We start from the raw sequence: 9,536 nt of genomic DNA, 5'->3' as shown, positions 1-9,536 counted from the left end.
TACGAACCCCGCGATCCTAGTTCGAGTCCCGCTCACTGCGAATACTATTGACGATTATCGGAAACGGTCCCGGGCCTACCCAAGGTCGACTCAGCCTCAAATGAGTACCTGGTGAGATGTGTAAACCTCATCACTAGGGAGACAAAGGCGGTCGGGCGTGGTGCTGGCCACTCACCCCCTCGTGTGCCGGGCCAGCCTTCATCGGTGCTCGCTAACAGCACTTGCCCCAACAGTTTGTTACAGGCTCTACGGGGGATCTTTGTGTTGACTACTGCTCCATAGAACCTACACACTTGATTGGCTGTGTGATAGTCATTGACACGAGCAGGTGAATGAGCTACCAACGAGACTGGTATTATTCTCAGCTCTTGTATTTACACTTATGATTTAGTAGAGACTCTCTTTGGGTTCACAATGTGAAGATAAATATTTATTATGAACGAAGAAAGCAAAATGTATAAGCACTTATATGCCCGAGACTGGTATTTTTCAATTGAATACATTTGAGGATTAAATTACCCTCTTACTGATGACAGTCACGGTTTGTAGAGACAGGTGCTGCTAAGTCCACTTAACCCCCAGCACTAATTTAGAACATTGTCATTGTCTCTTCTTTAATGAGTTTGGTGTGGTACTCTTCTCCATTGTGCAAGTGGTGGTGATTCTACATTCTATTGCCAGATACCAATATCCATTGAAAAAAACACTCACTCTTGTTCACATTGATGTAACATTAACTAAATGTATTCATGAACATATTGATATTTTTTATGCTAATTTATTTGCCAAAAGTGTATATTTGGTCAAAATGTTTACATTGCAAGAGTCACTTAACAAGATGGAAGGTCACTGAACACTGCTAAGTGTGACAGCTATTGGCCACAGAAGGCTATAGATGCAGAGTAAAACTAGATGATGTGAAATCAGCAGGTGTGGCATGGACTTGTAATAATGTGATGTGTTGTTTAAATACATGTGAACCTTGTGTTTTATATTCTTTACATTTCATCTTAGGCTATGAAGTGTCAGTACAAATGGTATAGCAAGCCACTGTATTTGTAAAATGTAATACATAACTAACACTGGAGGGATTGCAGTTTATATCATACTGGTAGTTTTATTTTAAGTGTTTAATCACAAGACTTTTTCAAGTTATAAAGCAGATTGAACATATAATGCATTTTAAAAAAATATCTTTATCCAGGAAAAGCTCACCAAGTCCCGAAATTCATTCAGGAGGGTCCTGCATTGGAATAATTGGCCAATTTATTTTTGATTGAGTGCATGTGTAGTGGTTTAACTGAGACACACTTGTTCTTGGAGGCAACGTGTTTATTTAACAACCACAACAGGGTAACTCCCTAAACGTACAACGTAGCTAACTAGACCCCAACAGGGTCACTACATAACGTACAACACAGTTAATTCTCTGTATTCTGGTCCACTACCTAACCATACAACGGGATACTACATAGCGGTAACCACCACGGGGTAACTATATAACCGGACCAGGTCCGTTAACACCCTGCTTGGTCCACGACTAACAAGCCCCAAAGCCCGGAGACCGAAGAGACGTAGACAGCGAGTTGATTCCCAGAAGACAGCCCAGATCGCTCTCTGGACTCGTCTCATATGCCCCTCAGCGTGGCCTGGCTCCGCCCTCGGCCACGCCCCCTTTTGGATCTTACCAGGAGAACGAGGACCCCTACACCACGTGTCACATTGCCTCTTCTGTCCGGTCACATGCCCTCTCGGGTTCGCTTAGACTGTTTCGTCCTCCCATGCCCCCTCTCTGCATTCACCGGAGCCATGCCCCTCATGGACTCTCCTTGTTGCCCCAGCACATGCCGCTGATAGAGGACCATTTACACCCTGGTTCTCCTTGGAACTGCCGTAGTGACCCCATATATGTCACTACACATGCATATAGGAAGAAATTTGAGTACCTGGATGCAACTCACACATAGGGGAGAATAACACTTAAAAGTCTATAGCACAGGATCGCCTGCACAGTTTCATACACTATTGCTCACGTGTAGTGATTGTCTCGAAGGATGATGGAGATAAGCAAGAGACGACGGAAGGGAGTTGACCCAAAGATGCTTCTGTCGGTGGCCACAAGACTCGACAGGCCTGGGCACAAAGCAGGGCAACCCAACGTGCCATACACATGTTTCATTCAATACCACGATATACGAAATGTGTGTACTGTATATATGTCACTCAAGCTATAAGCAGATTATACTTGTAAATAAACCTTGTTGTGCATATTCTGTCACTAATCACTGGAAAGCTATACATTTGATAAGTCAGTCCATGTTCTGTAATTGCGTCCTCACACTGTTTCAAAATTATTTATGAACAAAAAAAACCTATGGTGCTTGAAATAAATGGAAGGAAACTACGAAGTAGAATGTGTCTGTACCACATACTTGGCTTGCATCGCCTCCTTAATGTAGCCATGCTGAGCTGCGAAGTTGATGTGAAAGGTGAGCTGATTGTGAGGTCGCACCTCACCACGTGGTGCTGAGGCATGCCTGTGGGGAGATTGGATGCTGTTTATTGTTCTTTTCTGCTTTATCTGTAACAAAAAAAATTGCGCTCAAACACTGTTTTCTGGCAGTACATTGGTTTGTAGTTCAACCAGGAGGGATTTTTCTACGAAGCCAAGTCAATTGTCTCATTAAACTATCAATTACCATCGATGTTTATGAGGCAGTTTTACATTTCAAATTACAGTCTTTTTCATAGGACAACCACTATATTTACAAAATATGGGGCATCTGTTTTACCCGCCCCATGGAAATGATAAGCTGAGTCTACCTCCCGAGATTTGACTTTGCAAATTTGTGATTGACTTGATGGCTCTTACACCATCTGGCCTGATGAAGATATTGGCTTCCTTAAAGAGCAGTAAAACATTTGTCAAACATGAAAATCGATACCCTGTAAATTACAAACAGGTGCATAATGTGCTCGTCTTCAACACGTGTGGAATTACAGGGACATTTTTGACATTCAAGAGGCGCAAACTATTTGCATTTCCAAGAGGTTTTCATAACAACGTGCACAGCTTGAAAAACAATACTCCGCTATAAACATGCGTCGCTTTGAACTTTCCAAAACACACATCACAAAGCACTGAAATGGTTCCAAGACTGCAAGTGACTGAGTGTCTCCAAGCTCAAGACGGTGCCCGTGGCGTGAGGTTTGCGAGCTGTTGTGTGCGCACGCTTCCTTCTGCTGATCCAGTGCGAGACTCCACCTAAAATCAATACCTTCCCCAGCACAAAATCAATACCTTCCCCAGCACAAAATCAATACCTTCCCCAGCCCAAAATCCCTCGCAGGTGCGTGTGAATGTAAGCAAAACCCCTGATGTCAGGCCAGCTGCGTGGCGTGAACAGGTACACGATGTAACGAAAGGGAAAAATGTACGATTCTCAACATACATTACGTGGAAATCGCCAATCACAAGTGTCGCGTGGCTCAAATGAAAGGTGAGCAGTCTGGTAATCTTTCGGGGCCTTGGAATTACATATTTGCGTGACGGGATCACGTGTTAAAGGGCAACCACTGGCGACTTCGCTCAAAGTGGTGCACATCTTTACTGTTGAGGTGATGGGCGATGATAAAAAATATATCTGTGCTGTAGTTCTGTACCTCACGACTTGTGTGCAGGCATAGCACAAGGCAAATGCAAAGCCCAATACATCCAGTATGAACCCTAACATTACAGTGCATGATCAAGTGTATTTGTCTCGTGTATATACTATACAGTTCAACACTGAAGCGTGGTATTTTACACATACGCGTTATTCAAAACCCATCCGTCCATCTCATTGTGTTAGTGTAATATTCAACAAATCCAGAAGTGATGAAATTTCACAAATAGCCAAAAAAATTTCATCAGATAAAAGGTATCTGCTGCCCTGGGACAGAGTGACAGATTAGGCATTTTAAGCCTTTGGAGTCTCAGCCCAGGTGTACATCACAGGTGTGCACTGTCCAGCAAGTATGCAGGGGATGTGCATTGGACAAACCTTATTTTTGCTATTAGAGAAGCCGTTGATTTGCAACAATATAAGAAACCACTCATTTCCATACCTTTACAATATCATTAATCGGCTTTTTAAATCCTTTATATTAAGTTCGCTTGCTTGCGTGCTTGCTTGCGTGCTTGCTTGCTTGCTTAGGACCGTGCAAATCTTTCGCTCGTTTTTTAACCCACTTCCCGTGATCCAATCGAGCTGACATTTTCCACACAGACTCGTTGTGTGACAATTTTCCTGAAAATTTTTTTCCAAAATTTTACACTGTTTAGGGAAAACAAATTAAATATTTAATTACCAATTACTTAATACTGGCAGACAATCATCTGACCCATAGATTGCAGCCATCTCAAGCCAGAGGACGAGAAGACTCTAGCCGCCACGCATATAAAGGATTTATAGTGAAAAACTTTGTTTTTACGGGTTTACTTGTTAAATCCTTTATATTAAGTTCACTTGCTTGCTTGCGCGCTTACGACCGTGCAAATCTTTCGGTCGTTTTTTAACCCACTTCCCGTGATCCAATCGAGCTGACATTTTGCACACAGACTCGTTGTGCGTGACAATTTATACTCTTAGGTCTTTCGGTAAAGTCACGTAGGTAAAAAATGAAATTAATAAAAATAAAACATTAAAATCACGTTTCGGAGGCAACCCAAGCTTGTATGAATCCTTGCAGTCACGAAAGCTTCAAATCTAAAATTACGTGACAATTTATTTTCGTGAAAATTTTTTTCCACTTTTTAGGAATTTTTTTTTTCATATTTAATTTAAAATACCAATGTGATAAAAATGAAACTCTTACTCAAGAAAAACAGAAATGAATAATAAAATAAAACCGATGCCACGCATATAAAGGATTTATAGTGAAAAACTTTGTTTTTACGGGTTAATTTTTTACGTACTGAAATGCCAAGGTAATATGTATTGTGAGGTTCTTTTCTGTTTTCTCTAGGATTTTAAGAATATTCTGGCTAAATAATTACATTAATTTACAATAAACCGTGTCAGGTTGCTGCTGTAATCGTTGCTGGCACCTCGTGTCAGTCTTCAGTACTGTGTTATTCCCACCCAGTGTATGCCATGATATATTGCTGTTTGATCTTTATATAAGTTTGATTTCAACTTATTTAATGTATCTTTAATTATCTATACATATTCAGATTATAATTATTTGCGTTTGTTGCACATCTTTTGACAATATAAAATAAATTACAAGTATTGGCAATATAAAATATAAGTTTCACAACCGAGGAGACATCAAATCAAGAAGCACGGTATTACACATGTTCGGTTCTCAAACGTAAATATGCTGCGCGTACATGTTGCTATCTGACATTAGTCGGCCACGTGTACCAACTCGACAGGTAAATCCTCTGACAAGCGAATTACAGGTGCCTGACCAGAGACGATGCAGGCTGTGATGAGAAGGATACTGACACTATTTGGACACGTGTAGGATGGACAACAACAAGGGCCGACTGTGAGGGCGGGCACAAGCCGGCGTGAGTAGGTTAAATGTTGAGTTTTATAAGGGCACCACGGGGTGACCAGCCCCTCCCCACCCTCCCCACCCATACCCTCCCCACCCAGCCTCTCCCCACTCTCCCCTCTCCACCCAGCCCCACCTCTCCCATTTGTGGATGCACGACGGACAGACGGACACAATAATCCCCTGTGGGCTGGTGGAACCAGGTGGTTCCTACCAGTATAAGTGTATACCTCAGGTGTGCTTTACCTGGTAAGATGAAACAGTTTAGATGTGCGTGGATATTTTTAAGTGAATTGTTTACCTTATACTTTGGACACCTATCGTGTGTATTGTTTGTTGTTGTAATGTTCTGACATCTGTGAGAAAAATATATATATATATCTTGATATCTCGCCAGATTCCTCCTGGAGTATAAAACAAAAGAGCTCTGTATATACACAAGGGACATTAGTGAATCTATTCGAAATGTTTAGCATACTTCCTGAAATGCAACAAACTTGCAAATTTGGCATGTGGGTAGCTTCCAGACTGTACATAATGCAAAAAGTATAAAAATAGACTTTTGTATTTGGGGGGGGGGGGGGGGCGCGCAATAATGCACAGATTTTGCACGGCAAGTGAGCGGTGACGTCACAACTGTGATGTCACCCGCACGCGGCAGCGTCACGCAGTGTGCCTGCTGACGTCACTCATCCCCCAAGCCTCCGCGTCGGCCGTGTACGCATCTAAGACAAGAATCCAAGTCCCGGGCTAGTGAAGCTAGTTTAGAATATAATAATATAGATCAGTGGGCTTGACCTGCTGATGAATGTCCGTGCAGCCTCTAGAGGTAATTCCTCTCTGACCTGACATGGCCCGTCCCTCGCCGGAAGTGTCGTGCTGCTGCACCCCCCCCCCGCTGTCGGTGCGGAAGGAAGTGACGTCACGCGCACGCTGACGCCGCCATGGAGGTGCCGGCGGCCGCCCGCCAGCTGCTGCTGCTGCTGAACCGCCTCCTGGCGCAGAGGCGCCTCCAGCCGGCGCTCGCCGCCCTCAAGGGGCTACGCAATGGGGCCGTGTGAGTGCCGCACGCCGCTTGCATTCATCCTCCTCCTTGCTGCTGCTCAGGGGGTAGCCGGCTCGGGCCCTCTGCAGTTGTCTGAGGGCGAAGGTGAATGGGGGGCGCTGCTGCTGCTGAACTTTGCAGCGCGCGGGACAAGTGCTGCCCGCGACTACCGTGGACACGAACCAAAGGGGCCCCCAGCTATGAACAATACACCTGATTTGTTTTGCCAGGGCAAGCCCACTGAACTATGTAGAGCTCTTCTGTTCAGAAGCGACCTTGCGGTCACAAATCACAGCTCAACGTAGTGGCGAAACCTCACGTGGACATTTATAGCGGCAGCCTAAAAACTCTCCTCCAAACTCGTGGTGTTGATTCTAAATGGGGAGGGGCAAAACGGAGAACTCGGAGAAAAATCCACGGGGCGAGAGACAAATGTTAACTTCAAATATAGAGCGAGCAGGCGTCGTGGTCTGGATCGAACCCACGACCTCGTGCACAGCAGGCGAGGGAGGTGACATCCCGTGTGAGTGCGGGAGGCGGGATAAATGTGACGATTAGGCGCGGGTCGGGGTAGGCAATTTGTCTCGGCGTCACGGTCCAAATGTACAAAATGTGTATAAAAAAAAATACCCATATTGTAATCTCTCACTCGATTATATAACCCAGCGTGTGCTGCTGCCCCCTACTGAAAAAATCTGGCAGGACCCTTCTGAAAGAGCCAGAGACTCGAGGACGTTTTCATTGCTACACAAAGTAAAGTGGTCGTTGAGCATTAGCGCATTGGCTTATCGCACTATTAGCATTCATATCTTGGTAATAGCTGCACTTACCAGGGTGGTGAAGTATGCTCCAACGGCTATCATAACCGGCATGGCATGTGCCGCTTTCAACCAGCACATTTTAAGTGGTGTGCTGAAAAGTTAAAGTTTGGGGGTAGGATAGCGGTAGGGGTAGACATAGGTGGTAAGGTTCAGCCGGAGTAAGGGCCATGACTAGGAGTAGGGATACAGTAGTTAAGGGTGAGGGAATAAGCCCTGGTATTGGCAGGACAATGGTGATGGCCACGGCATTGGTAGGGCAAGCACATGGTCAGGGAATTGTATTCTTCAACCAAGAGAGTTAAATACGCCCATTAAGAGACAAACTACTATTAGTAGTTTACTATAATAGTTTGTGTGCAAGCAGATGTGATGGAACTCCCAGAGTTTATATTACCAATTTCAGCACATTTGTGGTTCATTGGCTCTGTTGCGAGATGCACAGTGCCGTGTTTACGACGTGCGGTGACGGTCACACGATTGTCATAATGCGTCGGACGTTGTGAACTGCCTTGTGGCTCCTGCGAACGGGCGCAGGTACGGAGCGAAGATCCGGGCGCCGCACGCGCTGGTCATGACCTTCCTCTTCCGGACCGGCAGGTGACGGCAAAGATGGATCGCACCGTCACAGCGCCCACGCCGGTCTCACGCACGCCGCCATCGGCTCCGTCACCGCTCTCCCACGCTTGTCCGTGTAAAAGATTCGTTGCTGCACACCGCCATGAGCGAATCAGCCGGAACGCGTCCCAACTAAGCAGGCTTAAGCCTGGAAAACGCTTGGATAGGTTACCACCATGCATAAAAAACCCCAGCTGGTTTAGGCGATTGTTTTCTACAGAGGGCAGTGCAATAAAAGCCATTGTGGTACTGTACTATGCTGAAACGTCTCTGCTTCCTATCATCATGAATGCACACTGTCCGGTGTGTGAGGTATAGTGAAATATGCCATGATATCTTGCTATGTTTGAAATTTTTATAAATGCAGAGCCTGCCACTGAGAAGAGAATTAACCACTTACAACCCAGCAGGACAAATGTATCCCGTAATTATGACCCGCGATGCTCCACGCACCACGGTGCGTGGAGCATCGCGGAGCAGCGGAGCAGTGGTGACCTGAGTTAAACTCCCGCTCACAGCCAACATTTGATAACTGCGATCTGAACCACTCCTTTGGCTCCCTTAGGGTGTACGCAGCCTCAAAAAAGTACCTGGTGCAGCGTGTAAACATCACCACCGGGTAGATAAAGGCAGCCGGGCGTGGTGCTTGTCCGCCCACCGCCTCGTGTGCCATGCCGGCGTGAATCAGTGCTCTCAAACTGCACTCGTCCCAACGGTCCGTTAAAGGCTATACGGGGGAATGTCTTTTTTTTTTAAACCAGCCTGGAGGAGAAGGTGCGTGCGATCCTGCGAGCGACGTACCAGCACTCGCGGAACCTCGCCTGCTTCGTGCTGCTCTACAAGGGGGCGATGGCTCTGCTGCGCGTGGCGACGGGCGGGCAGAAAAAGAGCGTCCACGCCTTCCTGGCCGCCTCGCTCGGGGGTTGGCTCGTGTTCGGAGAGAACAACCAGGTCAACAGCCAGGTGAGACTGTGGCTCCCAGCCAGGTGAGACTGTGGCTCTCCAGCTCCTTCGGCTCCCACACTCGCCTCTCACGATTTTGCACCCTCGATGCTCTCGTCCAACACCCGTGGGTGTCTCGCACCACGCTGCCTCTCCCGGATTCACTCCAGTGCCTCTCTACGCCCCCCCACCTCTCCTCATCTGATGCCCGTGTCTCTCCCTCTCGCACCCTCACACCCGTGTTTCCATCTCATGCTCGTATCTCCTGTCACTTCTCACCATCCCACACCACTGGCTCCCCATCACCCCCACGTCCTTCATGTCTCCACTGCCCGCACGCACGTACGTGTCCACCACTCCTCCACCAACCCCATGCGCACACACAAACACGCATCTCTCTCTCCCCCGTGCCCGCATGCGTGTACCCAGATCAACATGTACCTGCTGTCGCGGGTGCTGTTTGCGGCGGCGCGCGTGGGCTCGGAGAAGTGGCTGGATCCCCACGCCGGCACGTGACCCCTTCCCGCTGTTCGCGGCCCTCGTGTGGGGCAGCGTGCTGTGGCTGTTTG

The 9,536-nt window shown here is 46.8% G+C and overlaps 1 pseudogene; it reads left to right on the top strand.

Annotated features, from left to right (window-relative positions):
* Nucleotides 1-6,394: 6,394 nt before the first annotated feature.
* Nucleotides 6,395-9,529, top strand: LOC133361742 (peroxisomal membrane protein 4-like; annotated as a pseudogene).
* Nucleotides 9,530-9,536: the final 7 nt, after the last annotated feature.

This window comes from Lethenteron reissneri, unplaced genomic scaffold, assembly GCF_015708825.2.
Source record: "Lethenteron reissneri isolate LAM-NWPU_2019-01 unplaced genomic scaffold, ASM1570882v1 scaffold_1214, whole genome shotgun sequence".
In the NCBI taxonomy this organism is placed as follows: Eukaryota; Metazoa; Chordata; class Hyperoartia; order Petromyzontiformes; family Petromyzontidae; genus Lethenteron; species Lethenteron reissneri.
The sequence above is the reverse complement of the archived record's forward strand: the minus strand, read 5'-3'. Positions and strand labels throughout refer to the sequence as shown.